The sequence below is a fragment of the Phoxinus phoxinus genome, assembly GCF_949152265.1.
Source record: "Phoxinus phoxinus genome assembly, chromosome: 17".
Lineage (NCBI taxonomy): Eukaryota > Metazoa > Chordata > Actinopteri > Cypriniformes > Leuciscidae > Phoxinus > Phoxinus phoxinus.
In genome coordinates this window covers 2,644,994-2,664,244 of record NC_136892.1, presented here as the reverse complement: position 1 = coordinate 2,664,244, position 19,251 = coordinate 2,644,994, and the positions used below count along the sequence as shown (strand labels likewise).

The 19,251-nt window shown below is 38.2% G+C and overlaps 1 protein-coding gene across 2 annotated transcripts in view; it reads left to right on the top strand.

The window, feature by feature from the left end:
* gpr185a (G protein-coupled receptor 185 a) overlaps window positions 1-19,251 on the top strand; it is a 38,429-nt gene that overhangs the window by 14,559 nt on the left and 4,619 nt on the right. The window contains exon 1 of one of the 2 annotated variants that reach the window (XM_079585523.1): window positions 17,481-17,735. The exons of the other annotated variant lie outside the window; for it this stretch is intronic. The gene's annotated coding sequence lies outside the window, so the exon portion shown is untranslated. Of the gene's footprint in view, window positions 1-17,480; window positions 17,736-19,251 lie in introns of those variants that run through there. 2 annotated transcript variants of the gene reach the window in all.

Here is a 19,251-nt window from a genome sequence, read left to right as displayed (position 1 = left end):
GCACATCAAACCCTAACCCCATAGTAAGCACATCAAACCCTAACCCCATAGTAAGCACATCAAACCCTAACCCCATAGTAAGCACATCAAACCCTAACCCTATAGTAAGCACATCAAACCCTAACCCTATAGTAAGCACACCAAACCCTAACCCTATAGTGAGCACATCAAACCCTAACTCTATATTAAGTACACTAAACCCTAACCCTATAGTAAGCACATCAAACCCTAACCCTATAGTAAGCACATCAAACCCCAACCCCATAGTAAGTACACCAAACCCTAACCCTATAGTAAGCACATCAAACCCCAACCCTATAGTAAGCACATCAAACCCTAACCCTATAGTAAGTACACCAAACCCTAACCCTATAGTAAGCACATCAAACCCTAACCCCATAGTAAGCACATCAAACTCTAACCCTATAGTAAGCACATCAAACCCTAACCCTATAGTAAGCACACCAAACCCTAACCCTATAGTAAGCACATCAAACCCTAACCCTATAGTAAGCACACCAAACCCTAACCCTATAGTGAGCACATCAAACCCCAACCCTATAGTAAGCACATCAAACCCTAACCCCATAGTAAGCACATCAAACCCTAACCCTATAGTAAGCACATCAAACCCTAACCCCATAGTAAGCACATCAAACCCTAACCCTATAGTAAGCACATCAAACCCTAACCCTATAGTGAGCACATCAAACCCTAACCCTATAGTAAGCACATCAAACCCTAACCCTATAGTGAGCACATCAAACCCTAACTCTATATTAAGTACACTAAACCCTAACCCTATAGTAAGCACATCAAACCCTAACCCCATAGTAAGTACATCAAACCCTAACCCCATAGTAAGCACATCAAACCCTTACCCTATAGTAAGCACATCAAACCCTAACCCTATAGTAAGCACATCAAACCCTAACCCCATAGTAAGCACATCAAACTCTAACCCTATAGTAAGCACATCAAACCCTAACCCTATAGTAAGCACACCAAACCCTAACCCTATAGTAAGCACATCAAACCCTAACCCTATAGTAAGCACATCAAACCCTAACCCTATAGTAAGCACATCAAACCCTAACCCTATAGTAAGCACATCAAACCCTAACCCTATAGTAAGCACATCAAACCCTAACCCTATAGTAAGCACATCAAACCCTAACCCTATAGTAAGCACATCAAACCCTAACCCTATAGTGAGCACATCAAACCCTAACTCTATATTAAGTACACTAAACCCTAACCCTATAGTAAGCACATCAAACCCTAACCCTATAGTAAGCACATCAAACCCCAACCCCATAGTAAGTACACCAAACCCTAACCCTATAGTAAGCACATCAAACCCCAACCCTATAGTAAGCACATCGAACCCTAACCCTATAGTAAGTACACCAAACCCTAACCCTATAGTAAGCACATCAAACCCTAACCCCATAGTAAGCACATCAAACTCTAACCCTATAGTAAGCACATCAAACCCTAACCCTATAGTAAGCACACCAAACCCTAACCCTATAGTAAGCACACCAAACCCTAACCCTATAGTGAGCACATCAAACCCTAACCCTATAGTAAGCACATCAAACCCTAACCCTATAGTAAGCACATCAAACCCTAACCCTATAGTAAGCACATCAAACCCTAACCCTATAGTAAGCACATCAAACCCTAACCCTATAGTAAGCACATCAAACCCTAACCCTATAGTAAGCACATCAAACCCTAAATAATAATAAAGTGAAACCGAATAATGTTGTACCATTAAGACCACAAGCTGTTGGGATTTAAAGTTACACAGATGTGCATCGTTGCAGAGGAATGGAAATACTGGTTTTCATGTACATCACTGCAGATCTGAAGTTTGTTCCTCCCATTTTCAGGACGACTGCGAAACACTGCCATTGTTCTGCATTTTCCACATTTCAGCAACAGAGGTGGTGTGAGTGCATGTGTGAAGAGGTGTGAAATATATAATCAGTCCGGATTACACAACTCCGTTGCATAACAAGTGCATTTGATCGTAAAAACTTCATGGTGACGTTCAGTGAAGCAATGCATGATTTCCAGCTTAGACCTGGACGTTTAACTGTCAGTGTGAGCGTCAGATTGATGGATGATTTATACAATCATTCAAAGAGGTTCAAGAAAATAATTCACATGCAAGCTTGATGATATGAACATGGGTGTATAATCCTACAGCATTCATAAGTTATTTAATTGAAATGCAAGGTCATTGAGGACACTTGTGTCATAATGAAGCGGTAATGAAAGGAAAGACAACGTAATTTACTCATTATCTTCACCTGGAATGTTACAATGACAACGCGGTGTTCTTACAATAGGAATTTTGTATATTTGCTGTTAATATAAAACTGTTGCAAATAAATTTGAATTTTATAATGCAAAAAAAGTTTTATAAAGTTGTATAAATATTTATATATTGTTTGTTCCGTCTTTATCAACTTTAACCCTCTGGCGTTGCTCGCGTGGCGTTCAAAAAAATACCAAAAATGATTTTTTTTTTATGTTTTAGTTCAATAATGTTTTTATTGAATATTTTGTATTTTTAGGGGGTTTATGTTAAAATAGTGAAAATAAAGAAGTTTAAGTTTATGATAATGGAAAACGCACAAAAGTAGGCCTACTATTAGTAAGTTTTATGTGAAATATATATTTTCCAAAACACGTTTTACTCGAAAATCAATATTATTTAAGCAATAAATCGAAACAAGTTCTGTTCAAAATGTGTGGTTGATACCAAACGCTTCCACTAACGTTAGATGAAGTTAGTTTCCCGTTAATTTCCAATGCGCTCATTTTTGACTGTGAGGAGCAAAAGATTCGAAAAGCAAATTTTTCGAATCATGTCCATATTTTTTTGTGTTCACACAGCAAGTGCCAAAACCTTTAACAAGTTTTGTACCACAGGGAAGTAAAAATCAAATAAAAATCAAAACGTAACGTTTTCCGCTAAAAAATGACCGAACAGCACCAGAGGGTTAAAACTGGATGTCTCTTGTTTGGACACTATATAAATTCGTTTCTTACACATGAAATGTAAACTTCATATGAAATGTATGACATAAATGTGTGTAATCTATTATTACACACAAAACAAAACAACTTGAAGACCAATGTAAAAATATATTCTGTTAAATACGTTACCTCGAACTCTCCCGCCGCCATCTAGGTTTAGAAGAATCAATCCAGGGGGATTCGTCAATCGTCACCCTAGGTCACATGACCATAAAATATAAAATTACTCAATCTGAGTGACCGTGACATTTACCCTCATTCGCTGATGGACTTGGAGAGCTTTTTTACACGTGTCGCTCCGCCCACCCCTAATTTAATTGGCTTATTGTCCCAGATGATTCAAGCCTGAGCATGCGCATTCTTTATGTACTATTTTTGTGAATGATTTGTCCATATTAAAGAAATTTTAAATGCTAACTCTAATCGTATCTTATTATCGGTTTACCATGGTAATTAAGATCTATTGGCTAATGTTTTATTGTTAAGACACAGAATAGACAAAGTTATTGTTTAAAAACGAACGCTTGGTGACAGCACCAGTGTAGGCCTACTTAATAGAGCTGTTTTCATATTTCCATCAGGGTCAGTGGATCAGCTCAAACTCGGGATTTTACGCAAATTATGATAAATCGCTGTATTAAAGGAAAGACATCGGACAAAAACGAACGCAAGCCGCTGATTTTAAATTTTAAATGAATTTTTTTTATTTATTTAAAGCACAACCGTTTTTTGTTGATTTTTTTAACGAGATTATTTGTTCTCCAATGCTTGCATTTTTTGGCACAAATTGCAAATAAAATGTTTAATGGCAAACTCATATTTTCTTGTTGTTTACCTGTTAAAAATTGTTTCAAATATTAACACTGGCATAGGCTATAGCTGTAGCCTAACTATTAAAAAAAATCACCGCTGTAAATCTGTGCATAGGCCTATAGCCGAACAGTAGCCTACTTCAAATAGTTACTTATTTATACCTACTTACTTAAATTGAGCACATAAATAATATTTGCTATAGATCAACATAATAGCCTATCTGTTTTAGTTGATTTTTTTTTTCACTTTTCAGCACTGCAGGTTTTTAAATTCCCATTACACAAAAAAAAAAAAAAAAAACAATGGCCAGGGCTTGTATTATTTGGTAGCCTATTATTGTCTTATTTGTCACTTTCGGAACTGTGTCTTATGAAATACAGTGAATTATCATTATGTAGTGTACAACCCCGAGTTTATTTTATTCACCAATCCTAATGGAAAAATGAAGAAGCATAAATTAATGATGTAAAATTACGCAGCCCTGCATGACATTCGGAAAATATTGTCTACTATCAGCTTAATAGGCTATCTCTCCTTGCAATGCTAATTTAATGCAGTCATGATCATTGCTCACTTAAAGTGCCATTGACTTATCTGCTGGGGTAAATTAATAAATATAATTTAGCTAAATCTAAAACATTGTATCATTTATATCAACATATTTCTTTATATCGCCCAGCTCTAAAACTGCTCAATATTATATTTATTCCCTTAAATCACTTTTAATCTTTTAATTATTCAATTAATTTAATTAAAAAGGCCATTAACCAAAAGAAAACAAATAAAGAAACGTTGGTCCGCCAATGATCAAGACACACAGCCTTGCCTTAAATATATATTTCAACCTGATTTAACCCATGAAATTCACCTTTGGCTAAGCCCCGCCCCCTTAGTTACTGTTGCAACGTCCGTCAACTTCATCTGGGCTCTGGTTTGGTATCAACATGGCTTATGCTGTGAAGGCTCTTCCTGCTGAAATTTGATCAAACTTTTATAAAGCAGCAAATAAAGTGTCCGATAGAAGTAGGCAGAAGGGGCTGCAGTGTGCGCTCGAAGGCTTTATTCAAGACATAAACGCAAGCAACAACAAGGCATCCAAATAGAGGCAAAAGCATAACGGTCACAGTCAAAACATGAACCACCGCATAATCTAATGGAGACGGAGGCTGGGACTCACAATATCAGGAGCAACACTGTTCATGCAGAGCTGGGTCTCTATTCACTTCTATAATCGTTATTACAGAGCAAACGGACTACGCGAGTATAAAGTTGTATTTATTAGCAGCGTGTGCTAGCGTATCAACAATTAGGGTAGAGAACCGAAATCATAACCTAAACCAGCATAAAACTGTCTAACTAGTGTAACTTCACAGTAAGGTTAAAAGCTAAATGTATCTTAGAGCACAAAAGTGTGTTGTTGATCTTGAGGGGATTCGCTGACTGAGGACGTCCACACAGTTTAATCCAAAGACGACACTTGTCAGGATTTGACCGGTTTTGGGAAGGGGAAAAAACGGACACCCCCTCCAACCTCTCTGGGAAACACGTATCTGTGTTACAAATGCCCCAGGCACAACGGTTAACCATATTTTTGATAAAACTACGACGGTAATAGCCTGCCGAGACCAAAAATACGAGACGCCTGTGTTAAAGTCAATGGAGCGCTGTGAAGAAGTGTCGGACCGCTGTGGAGCTCGTTCTCGGCTGCGCTGTGATTGGTCAATCTACAGATAGGGCGTGGCTTAGCCAAAGGCGAATTATTTTGTTGGTTTAAATCGGTTGGTTTAGTGATGTTTTAATATTTTTAACTTGAATAAAACCAGTTAGTCTACTTTAGATGTTACCATTTTTTCAGTGTATGATAATGGATGAATTCACACACAGTAAATAAGTTCCGGTAATATTTTATTTTTATGATCCACTTTAGACATTCTACTACACTGTAAAAAAAATTGCTGCGATTATTTATCACAACTTAAAATCCAACATTATTTCAACTTTAAAAAGTATGTGTTCATGCTTGACTTAAAATATTAAGTTTAGTTAACTTTAGTTTAGTTTAGTTAAGTTGGATATTTAAGTTATCTCAACAAATTTTAAGTTGTTATAATAACTAATCGCAGCCACATTTTTTACAGTGTAACTACAGTATAAGTAACTTAGCAACTACATGTCAACTTATTCTACTAACCCGAACCCATACCAGTCTACTAACAGTCTTTATACTGTCTAAAGTGGACTATCAAAGTGCAAGCTAAATTCCTCCAATGTTTTGCATGTTTTATTTCAGTGCTTCACAGTCCACCCTCTTATCATTTTTCTTATAACTGTCACCAAACCCGCAACTGAAGTATGAGGCACTCCCTTCAAATAGAGGAAGCACGTTTGCTCAAGCGGACAGTGGCGGAAACTGGTTTCTAGATTGCTTAAACATTGGGTTGAGGTCGTGGCGAAGGCCAAGAAAGTACCTGGAGAAGATTTGAAACCACACAGTGTGAAATAAGGACTACACCCAACAACCACAACTTCTCCTCTGGTGTTTGTTATTATTACTTATTACATGGCTTGGTTGAATCCCATACGGAAATGTAATATATGTACACATATGAAATAAACATATATTAAATATATATGCCCATATATAAGACCTATTAGAAAATGGAACAATTGACATATAAAACCAGCCCATATATTTTATGTATTTATAATAGTTTTTTTTTATATACATGTCACATATATAATTATCAGTTTTCAAATAGAATTTGTGTAATATTTGTTTTGTTTTTATGAGCTGGTCAAGAAGAGGTAAAATAATAATAAATAATACATTTTATTTATAAAAGATTCGAAAATGAGATAGAAGTTGAAATGAAATGTGGATATGTAGACTTGATCTGTAGACTTGAAATAAATAGTTAAACAGTAAATAGGCATATATTTAAATTAAACATATCGGTGACATATATGGTCAAAACATACAGTATTATATAAATAATAATCATATACATCATATTAATATATGTCAATATACTCATTTAATATGGCAAATTGATATATGTTAAAAACCTATATCAACATATATGTAGAGAGATATATATATATGTGATAGCAATATATTGTCTTATATTTAGCATAAATGACGGCGTCACGATATAGGGACATATATGTCATATATTACATTTCCATATTCTAATGTACACACCGTTGCCATGAAAAACAGAGCGTTGCCATGGATGCAGGATTCTAACCGTAGAGACGGAACGGACTATTTTCTTTAGCGGAAGCCATATAAATAGTTTTTAAATCAATAAATTCCTTTTTAAATCAATATTTTGTGTCAAATTGTTGATTTATTTGGTAGGTAGCCATGTAATAGGCGGGATAATGTATAGCGAGGCGGTTGTTATAGCGAATACAACCCCTTCAGGCTTCGCTTTGCGTCGGGCTCATAATCAGCCTGTCCGGAGTTGTATTCGCTATGACAACCGCCTCGGTTGCGACATTATCCCTTACTTAATTTATTGTTTAATTCGAAATTAGTTTATTTATCTTTGACTGTATAATAATACCTGAATTGTTTTTGCTAATTGAAAAAATTCAGTTAAAGTCAAGTCAAGTCACCTTCATTTATACAGCGCTTTTAACAGTATCGATTGTTTCAAAGCAGCTTTACAGTGATAAAAGAAATTAGCGTAACAGTGAAGTTGCGAAGATCATTAACACGACACTTACACGACACCTTTCTAACAGAAAACCCTTAAAGTCCACATGATATCAAAATTGACCATGTTTACTTTGTTTGCCTAAATTGATCGTTTTGTGGTGAACAATTCATCCATACAAGTCAATCCACACAAATTTTTTTTTTGACTTCGTCATTTTTAATCAAAATCTAGCAATCAAGGCATTTGTCGATCGGAAAGATGTGTTTGCCGTCCTTCCTACGGGATTCGGCAAAAGTTTGATTTATCAGCTGCTCCGATGGTCGCTAAGAAGACGAGACGCAATGAAAACCAATGGAATGGAATGGAATGGATTGCACAATCTCTGTGATTTGGTTTTCATTTCACAATCTCTTTTCTCTTCAGCCTCAGATGAACACGCTTCTTCAGCCGGCTCTCTTTCGTCCTCTTTTAAATCAGTCAAGTCACGTTGCAACCGTGTTATAAAGTTGAGACAGGGCCGACAAATGCGAGAAGATTTATTTGCTTTATTGTCGATATCTAATCCTAAACGGAGAACTTGTTCGTATATACATACACCTTTTGTATTTCTCTCAAAAATGCTATTCGTGCTTGTAAGTACTCCGCGAATTCTTACATTCTTTTTACAACAACGGCAAAGAACGTTTACACATTAATTTACTACTTCTTCCAGCGTGCAACTATGCGTCGCTCAACATGTGTTGCTCTGATTGGTCGTAGGTCTATCCAATTGAGTGCAGAGGTTTTTTTTTTTTCCTGGTTCGGTTAAGACACGCCTCATAATCAAAGCCCTATGGAGCAGTATCAGACTCACATCGCTGGTGTTTCTGACGTCACAAACTACCTTGTAACCAATCAGATCAACATGTGATCGTCAACCAGTGGATCTCTGAGCTGAGTGAGTGAGTGGAGATGGGGCTAATTTGCATATTCATAGAACTGTGTATACTAAATGAATCAAGGGTGTCAAGTTACATTCAAGCTATTTTAAGACATAAAGAAAACATGAGTTTGACTCACAATAGTCACAATAGACATACAGCTGACATTTCATCAAAATCAGTCAATGTATGCAGAAATGATAACACACTTCCTGTTTTCAGGGGTGGATCTAGAAAATTATTTATAGGGTGGCATGAGGATTACGAGGCGTGGCAACACCAAAGCAAGCGCTCATGCAAAGTTTTTGTGAATTTATGGCCTGACATACAGATTCATGTTCACGAATATATAAAACAGTTGCATTACCACAAAGTCATCATCTATACTGTTTAATAAGAATAACATATAAATAACAAAATGTCAATATCCAGGGCATCAACAGATACATGTAAATGTCTCTGAGCTTCTATCTTTACACTGTTATATTTTAATTTTAGTGTGAAATTACAGTATTCCAGGGTAATAATTGCATTACTTCCACAGTAATTTCACAGTAAGACTTCTCTTTTGCATTCTCAGATTTTTTTTTTAATCTACAGTACTTTACTGACATATTACGGACAATTTTAGTCTAGTTTTTACAATTGTACTGTAAAAAAGCTTGATTTTACTGCAAGTTTAGCACAAAAATAACTGTTAACAAACAATATCATACTGCATTTACAATGCATGTACTATGAAGGTACCCAGCATGCAATGCGGCATGAATAGATTATGCTGTAGAGTTTTTTTCTTCTTCCAGATTCTTGTTGTTTTCTGTACTTATTTTTGGTTCACTTTTAGAAGTTTTTTTTTTTCTGGTTTATTTTGTAATATTCAGAGTTTATCTTCTTCTTTTTTTCCTTTTTTTTGAGGGTCAACATTGTTGTTTTGTAGTATTGATGTATTGATGTCTGTGGATAATTAGGGGATGCTTATAAGAAACAAAGTCTAGTAAGATGATGTGACACTGTAACGACTGAGACAAATCAGTCACAAGTATTTGTTATATTTAACAAATAATCTTTAAAACTCACTCTGGGATCTATGGTCCCATCCCCCAACTAGGGCAAGAACCATGACTACCATCAATTGATGTTCGTTAGGAATGATATCTGTCGGGATAGATGTCTGTCGGGATAGATGTCTGTCGGGATAGATGTCTGTCGGGATAGATGTCTGTCAGGAATGATGTCTGTCAGGATTGATGTCTGTCAGGAAGGATGTGGGGGGGGTGACCCATAATCCTGCCCGCTACTCTGACCAGGTTGAGAATCTGTGATTTAAGTTTGACAGTCAGATTACCAAACCAACTGGTGATACCATACCGTAAAATAGACTCTATTGCTGCCCTGTAAAATATTAACATTATGTTTTTACTGACACCAAACAACCGCAGTCTGCGTAAAAAGTGGAGGCGCTGATGGATTCTGACGCAGACAGTGGCTGCCTGTGTCTGCCAGCTCAGGTCACTGTCAATGTGAATGCCTAAGTACTTGCATGAATTTTGTTGATTAATGTTATTGCCATGTATGGTCACAGGGCTTCGGTCACCAATTGATTTGGGATCAAAGAGCATTTCTACGGTCTTACCGTGTTAATCTGTAGTTTATGATTGTCGCACCAGTCCACAAACCTGTCCACAGCATCTCTGTGAATGGATGAGTCAGAGTTCTTAGTGAGCAGACTAAGAACAGCTGTATCATCCGAAAACTTCACCACGTATTGATTAGGCTCAGAACTAACACAGTCATTTGTATACAGAATAAACAGAAATGGTGAACTGACACATCCCTGAGGGGCACCCGTACTACATATTTCTGTGTTTGATAAGGAGGAGTTAAACTTCACCTGCTGTGGCCTCTTAGTAAGGAATGAGTGGTACCACCTGATTAAAAATGGATTTACATTCAGAAGGGCTAATTTTCTTAGGAGAATATGTGGCTGAATTGTATTAAAAGCAGAGCTAAAATCAATAAGGAGCAGTCTAGCATATGCACCTGGGGTTTCAAGGTGCTTCAATGTAAGGTGCATTATAGTTGATATGGCATCACTTTTACTTCGTTTCTTTGTATATGCAAACTGATATTTGTCTAATACTGGCTCCACCTCTGAGCGAAGTACATTTACCATAAGTCGTTCCAGGCCCTTGAAGACATTGGAAGTTAATGCAACAGGTCTATAATCGTTGTCCTCCTGAAGACATGTCTTTTTTGGGACTGGAATTATAGTGGACTTTTTCCAAATCTCAGGTACAACATGTTTATCAATAGAAAGTTGGAACAGCTGGTGCCATACCGGAGACAATTCCTCTGCAAATGTCTTTAAAAGAAAAGTGGACATATTATCTGGCCCCGTCGCTTTTTTCAGGTACATTGATTTAAAAACCTTGGTTACCGCATGTGGATCTATAAAAATCCTGTCCTTCACATTACAGTTTACATTATCTAAAACATCACAGCACTCCCTATTTTTATCAGATTCAAAACGCATATAAAATTGGTTCAGTGCATTTGCTTTTAAACTCTCATCCTGAGCAAACAGGGGCTTCCTTTTAGCCTCCATGTTTGTCATTCCTCTAATTGAGTCCCAAAGTTTCTTGGAGTTGAACATGGACAAGTTCTGTTCTGCCCGCTCCTTGTGCTGCAGCCTAGCTGCTCTCATATGTTTATTTAGCGCTTTTTGAGCTGTTTTGACTCCATCTTTATCGCTAAGTTTAAAGGCAGACTTTTTCCACTTAATACACTCCTTGATATCTTTTGTTATGTAAGGTTTATTGTTCGGATATATCTTAACAGTTTTCTGTGGAATGATGGAGTCAACACAAAAGGAGATGTAGGCAGTTGTGGATTCCGTAGCCCTGTCAATGTCCGCCTCCTTGAGAAAGACGTCCCAGTCTGTCGAGAGGAAACATCCTTTCAGTTCCTCAATTTTATCGTCCGACCACACCTGTACAGTTCGGATTTCTGGTTTGCTGGACTTAAAGACAGACCGATATGTAGGTAGCAGATGAATTGCATTGTGGTCAGAGTTGGCAAGGGGAGGTTTGGCTCTGGCTGTATAAGCATCCCTGACATTACCATAGCACTTATCAAGAATGTTATTTTTCCTGGTATTGCATTTCACATATTGATAGAAACCAGGTAGACTCTTGTTCAGGCTGCTGTGGTTAAAATCCCCTAATATCAATATTGGGGCGTCAGGTTTATTCTGTAGGTGACGATGGACACAGTCAGCAATTTGGTTTGCTGCCCTGTTGGCATTCCCACTTGGTGGGACATAGACAGCGCACACAAAAATGTTGCTAAATTCTCTTGGCAGGTAGTGTGGACGTAAAGTAACACACAATAGCTCCAAGTCCGGGTTGCATATAGTGTCTCTTATTGCAAAGTTTGAGCACCAACTGTCTTTGATATAAATACATACTCCACCTCCCCCTACTTTGCCCGAGTTTGTGTCTCTGTCCAGGCGTACATGAGAAAACCCGTCTACCTGTACAAATTTGTCTGGTACATCTTTACTAAGCCAAGTCTCAGTGAAAATCATTAGGCCTGACTCACGGTATTCATAGCAACCACTGGCCAGTAAACGCCGGGATGTCTGTCGGGATTGATGTCTGTCGGGATTGATGTCTGTCGGGATAGATGTCTGTCGAGATTGATGTCTGTCGGGATTGATGTCTGTCAGGATTGATGTCTGTCAGGATAGATGTCTGTCAGGATTGATGTCTGTCAGGAATGATGTCTGTCAGGAATGATGTCGGTCGGAATCGATGTCTGTCGGGATCGATGTCTGTCAGGATTGATGTCTGTCAGGAATGATGTCGGTCGGGATTGATGTCTGTCAGGATTGATGTCTGTCAGGATTGATGTCCGTCAGGAATGATGTCTGTCAGGATTGATGTCTGTCAGGATTGATGTCTGGATTGATGTCCGTCAGGATCGATGTCTGTCGGGATTGATGTCCGTCAGGAATGATGTCTGTAAGATGATGTGACACTGTAACGACTGAGACAAATCAGTCACAAGTATTTGTTATATTTAACAAATAATCTTTAAAACTCACTCTGGGATCTATGGTCCCATCCCCCAACTAGGGCAAGAACCATGACTACCATCAATTGATGTTCGTCAGGAATGATATCTGTGGATAGATGTCTGTCGGGATAGATGTCTGTCGGGATAGATGTCTGTCGGGATAGATGTCTGTCGGGATAGATGTCTGTCGGGATTGATGCCTGTCAGGAATGATGTCTGTCAGGAATGATGTCGGTCGGGATTGATGTCTGTCGGGATTGATGTCTGTCGGGAATGATGTCTGTCAGGAATGATGTCTGTCGGGATAGATGTCTGTCAGGATTGATGTCTGTCTGGATTGATGTCCGTCAGGATCGATGTCTGTCGGGATTGATGTCCGTCAGGAATGATGTCTGTAAGATGATGTGACACTGTAACGACTGAGACAAATCAGTCACAAGTATTTGTTATATTTAACAAATAATCTTTAAAACTCACTCTGGGATCTATGGTCCCATCCCCCAACTAGGGCAAGAACCATGACTACCATCAATTGATGTTCGTCAGGAATGATATCTGTGGATAGATGTCTGTCGGGATAGATGTCTGTCGGGATAGATGTCTGTCGGGATAGATGTCTGTCGGGATAGATGTCTGTCGGGATAGATGTCTGTCGGGATTGATGCCTGTCAGGAATGATGTCTGTCAGGAATGATGTCGGTCGGGATTGATGTCTGTCGGGATTGATGTCTGTCGGGAATGATGTCTGTCAGGAATGATGTCTGTCGGGATAGATGTCTGTCAGGATTGATGTCTGTCCGGATTGATGTCTGTCAGGAATGATGTCTGTCGGGAATGATGTCTGTCGGGATAGATGTCTGTCAGGATTGATGTCTGTCGGGATTGATGTCTGTCAGGAATGATGTCTGTCAGGAATGATGTCTGTCTGGATAGATGTCTGTCGGGATAGATGTCTGTCGGGATTGATGTCTGTCAGGAATGATGTCTGTCGGGATAGATGTCTGTCGGGATTGATGTCTGTCGGGAATGATGTCTGTCAGGAATGATGTCTGTCAGGAATGATGTCTGTCGGGATAGATGTCTGTCAGGATTGATGTCTGTTGGGATAGATGTCTGTCAGGATTGATGTCTGTTGGGATAGATGTCTGTCAGGAATGATGTCTGTCAGGAATGATGTCTGTCGGGATAGATGTCTGTCAGGATTGATGTCTGTTGGGATAGATGTCTGTCAGGAATGATGTCTGTCGGGATAGATGTCTGTCAGGATTGATGTCTGTCGGGATTGATGTCTGTCAGGAATGATGTCTGTCAGGAATGATGTCTGTCGGGATAGATGTCTGTCGGGATTGATGTCTGTCAGGAATGATGTCTGTCGGGATAGATGTCTGTCGGGTTAGATGTCTGTTGGGATAGATGTCTGTCGGGATTGATGTCTGTCAACGTGTGATCGTCAACCAGTTGATCTCTGAGCTGAGTGAGTGAGTGGAGGCGGGGCTCGTTTGCATATTCATAGAACCGCGTATACTAAATGAGGCAAGGGTGTTGATTTACATTCAAGCTATTTTAAGACTTAAAGAAAACATGAGTTTGACTCACAATAGTCACAATAGACATACAGCTGACATTTCATCAAAATCAGTCAATGTATGCAGAAATTATAACACACTTCCTGTTTTCAGGGGTGGATCTAGAAAATTATTTATAGGGTGGCATGAGGATTACGAGGCGTGGCAACACCAAAGCAAGCGCTCATGCAAAGTTTTTGTGAATTTATGGCCTGACAAATTCATGTTCACGAATATATAAAACAGTTGCATTACCACAAAGTCATCATCTATACTGTTTAAAAAGAATAACATATAAATAACAAAATGTCAATATCCAGGGCATCAACAGATACATGTAAATGTCTCTGAGCTTCTATCTTTACACTGTCACATTTTAATTTTAGTGTTAAATTACAGTATTCCAGGTTAATAATTGCATTACCTCCACAGTAATTTCACAGAAGGACTTCTCTTTTGCACTCTCAGAAATAAATTGTAAAATCTACAGTACTTTACTGACATATTACTGACAATTTCAGTCAGGATTGATGTCCGTCAGGAATTATGTCTGTCAGGATCGATGTCTGGCGGAATTGATGTCCGTCAGCAATGATGTCTGTCAACATTGATGTCAGTCAGGATTGATGTCTGTCAGGAATGATGCCTGTCAGGATCGATATCCATCAGGAATGATGTCCGTTGGGATTGACATCTGTCAGGCTTGATGTCTGTCGGGATTGATGTCCATCAGGAATGATGTCTGTCAGGATCGATGTCTGTCAGGATTGATGTCTGTCGGGATCGATATCCATCAGGAATGATGTCTGTTGGGATTTATGTCCGTCAGGATTGATGTCTGTCAGGATTGATGTCCGTCAGGAATGATATCCGTAAGGATCGATGTCCGTCGGGTTCGATGTCTGTAGGATCGATGTCTGTCGGGATCGATGTCTGTCGGGATTGATGTCTGTCAGGAATGATATCCGTAAGGATCGATGTCCGTCGGGTTCGATGTCTGTAAGGATCGATGTCTGTAAGGATCGATGTCTGTCGGGATCGATGTCTGTCGGGATCGATGTCTGTCGGGATCGATGTCCGTCAGGATTGATGTCTGTAAGGAATGATGTCTGTTGGGATTAATGTCTGTCAGGAATTATGTCTGTCGGGATTTATGTCCGTCAGGATTGATGTCCGTCAGGAATGATGTCTGTCGGGATCGATGTCTGTCGGGATCGATGTCTGTCGGGATCGATGTCTGTCGGGATCGATGACTGTCGGCATGGATGTCTGTCGGGATCGATGTCTGTCGGGATCGATGTGTCTGTCGGGATTGATGTCCTTCAGGATTGATGTCTGTCGGGATCGATGTCTGTCGGGTTTTTACTTTGTGGGATATACTCAGCTGGATTAATTCTGCTCCCAATATTTGGGATATGTGAAATCTATCCCCAAAAATGTTTTATACTAAAAATATCCATCTGATACATCAAACAAAGGCTGGAGAAGGCTTAGCTGAAATTGCAATATTTAATTTTTATAAGGTATGACATCACTGACAATGTAGATAAAGTGTGTTACACATGCATTTGGTGGAAATATTTATCTGAAGCAAATGCATGTTCATATTCATGCTTTCTCTGGGAATTAAACTCATATCTTTTTATGTTGGTTGTGGCTTCTTAAAAAAAAAGTTCAATAGGGCATTCATCCTAAATATCACTGAGAAAAGAAAAGAAAAGAAGAAAAAGCAACTAGGTTCAGGTTTGCAGATTCTCCATCACCAGAGAGCCTTGTTGTAGTTGAATGTGTGAGTGCTGCCATCTGGCGTAGACCCCAGGAACAGCATCAGCACCATGGTCAGCACCAGCACAATGAAGCTTTGACCAAACATCTCTTATTCATTGCTGGGGTTTTAGACTATCTGTAGAGGTTGTCAAGATAAATGTTTATTTTATTTTATGTTATTCGCATTACTTGGGGAAACTTCATAGTTGTTGTATGGATGTCTCTTCTGAATATATGTTATTGAACTTGTAAATTTGTCTTAATTTTGATTTGTCTGTATGGTAATCTCGATTTAGAGAATAAGACTAAGTTTGGGTAATTTTGTCAAAACGTGTAGTAAGATGATGATGGGGGGTTTGATCTTACTAAAATTATGCAAGTGCATGTGTCAAGATTGAATTGGAGGACTTGTTAGTCGCTGACGCAATAAAATGACGATATAGAAAGTACTTTTAGCCATACACGCATAAATACAGTATCAGTATATTTGGAAACATTAGGATTTTATCATCTTTCTGAAAGAAGTCTATATGCTCACCAAGGCTGCATTTATTTGATAAAAAATACATGTACAAAGTTGCAAAAAATACATGTTGCAAAAAATACAAATACATTTTTTTCCTTTGCGAATATGTAGTAAAATATAATTTATTCCTGTGATCAAAGCTGAATTTTCAGCATCATTACTCCAGTCTCAATGTCACATGATCCTTCAGAAATCATTGTAATATGATGATTTGATGCTCAATAAACATTTATTACTATTAGCAATGTTGAAAACAGTTATGATGCTATTTTTTTTTTTGGTTTTGTTTATTTTTGTGGAAACTATGAAACACTGCCATTCAAAGGTTTGGGGTAAGTGATATATATATAAAATAGTACTTTTATTCAGCAAGGACGCATTCAAATGATCAAAAGAGACAGTAAAGACATTTATATTGTTGGAAAATATTTATATTTCAAATAAATGCTGTTCTTTTTGAATCCAGACAAAAAAGTATCACGGTTTCCTCAAAAATATTAAGCATACAAAAAATGGTTTTCAACATTGATAAAACAAAAAACAAAAAAAAACATTATTAATGATTGAGCACCAATAATATTTGAGCATAAATCAGCGTTTTCCTATGATTTTATGAAGGATCATCATGTGACCACTGAAGACTGAAGTAATTATGAAAAAATTTCAGCTTTGATCAATAAATTACATTTAAATTATATTCAAACAGAAAACTCATCATCTGATGTTTCTTGTAATAGGCTACCTACTCGTGTAGGCCTATAAGGTGTGAACGTTTCTGGATAATTCATACTGAAATTAAATTTAGCCGATTTAAACCCACAACTGTTCAATTTGATTCCACTTCAATTCCACTTTTTTACACTTAAGTTTTGGACTGGAATTCAAAATTAATTCTTTACCTACGCGATGAAAGGCGCGCAACCGGGATAACGGGAGCGCGCGCCTTGTTTCATCGCGTCGCGTCAGGATCCGCGTCGCGTCGCGTTCGTAGGTGTGTGTTGTGAATGAGAAGGAAAGGTCTGTTCTGCTGTGTTTCTGTACCACAAGCCATTGACGTCAGCAGCGCGAGTCATCTCAGCGACCAATCAGATGCGAACAAGCAGGCGCTTGTCTGTGAACTGCCAACGCTTCTGATCAGAATGACAAGCCAAGGCTGAGCGCAGCCCAGGTGACAAACCGAGGATAAACGATAAATAAATAACAACAACTACGACGACAACAGAAGCAAGCCGACGGATTCTCTCTCAATCCCATAAAGATGCGCGCGGCACGGGACGCGTTCCCGAGCCTCATCTATTCTTCATCTTCACTGGATGGAAGAGGGATGGAGACACGCGCGCGTTCAGTGGTCGGTACCAGTCTTTGTTTGTGACATATTTCACAATGAGTGTGTGTTTTACAACAGTGTGTGCGTGATATTTTCACTTCAGCTTGATTATCAGCTCATAAGTGGTAGAAATGTCTCAGTTAACTAGCCTCGTATTTGACATGCAGAGGGCTATAAATAGCTCATTCTCTGCCTCTTTTCAGTAGATCTGACAGATCAGTTGTGCAGCCTGGTATATTTTTGGTGATTTATTTATTTATTTTTGTTAGTCAAGGTAAATCAAGTCACATTCATTGCTGTAGCGCTTCTTACGATACATATTTCTTTAAAGCAATTGCACAGAAAAATAACAGTTGCATTGATCAATTATGAATCAAATTAAATTTCAGCTATAAAGCAGCTCTACAGAAGACAATGATGGCTTTATTAATCTAAAAGGTCAATGCCTCCTGCTGAAAAAATACAGTTTTAAGTTCTTAAAACATTAATACAAACCATCACGCGTTAACCATTAAAACCATCACCTAATGGTTTCAGTATTGGGTGACCACCATCAAACGAACCAAATGTGGGACATGTTACCAATGCTAAAACATAACCTGAAACTGTTATATAATGTCTATCTAACTTAATAAAAACATTTGTATTCTGCCTTTCAGCTGATAAAAATTATTTGTTCTTTAGTCCCTTCCAGAAAACACCACATCACGATGTAACATACGTCTTTATTTTACATGTAATTTAAATTCAGCATCACTGAGCCCAAAGGCATCGTGCAGATCACTATTTTTGAAACTGTTCTGACCAAATCCAACTAAAATCCAACAAAATAAACAATAAATAAATAAAATATAAAACAACATGAAATTACATTGACAGTCTTATATATTAAGAATATATTAAACCAAAAACTTTAATATTTTTATAAAAGCACAATTAAAAATTAAAATGAACCTTATTATCCATTTGTTTTCTGACAGGGAACCCATGGAACGAATCAGCGATCCACATTTTGATTGACAGCCGTCACAACCTACCAGTGACCGTGTTTACTCCTTTCTTCTCAACCATTGGATAGGATTTAAAAAACGGCTGTTGTATTTGTACTTCTGACGAAGCGCTGTTAAATATAGGTGGAAAACTATGCCGCAAAAAAGGCCTTTCTTAAAAAGGCAAAAGAACGCATGAATGTTTTCTTAATATGATAATTAAAAACCAACAGACTGATGAAAATGCGGGACATTTTCTCAATATGCGACGTGCGGGACAAGGGGTGAAAATGCTGTGCGGTACAACGCAAAGCGGGATGGGGGGTCACCCTATTTCAGTAACAGTGTTGCCAAGTGTGTCCCGCAGATTTTATGTGTAAGGACGCTTGAAATAGTTTTTCTTGATTTGCAATTATTAAATTTTTTAATGTGTAAATTGTGGTATTGTCATTTTGTGATTATTTTGTGTGAAGCCTCATGTCTCGACCAGGTCTCTCCGGAAGAAGAGATTAGCAGTTTCTCAATGTGATCCCCCTCGTTAAATTAAA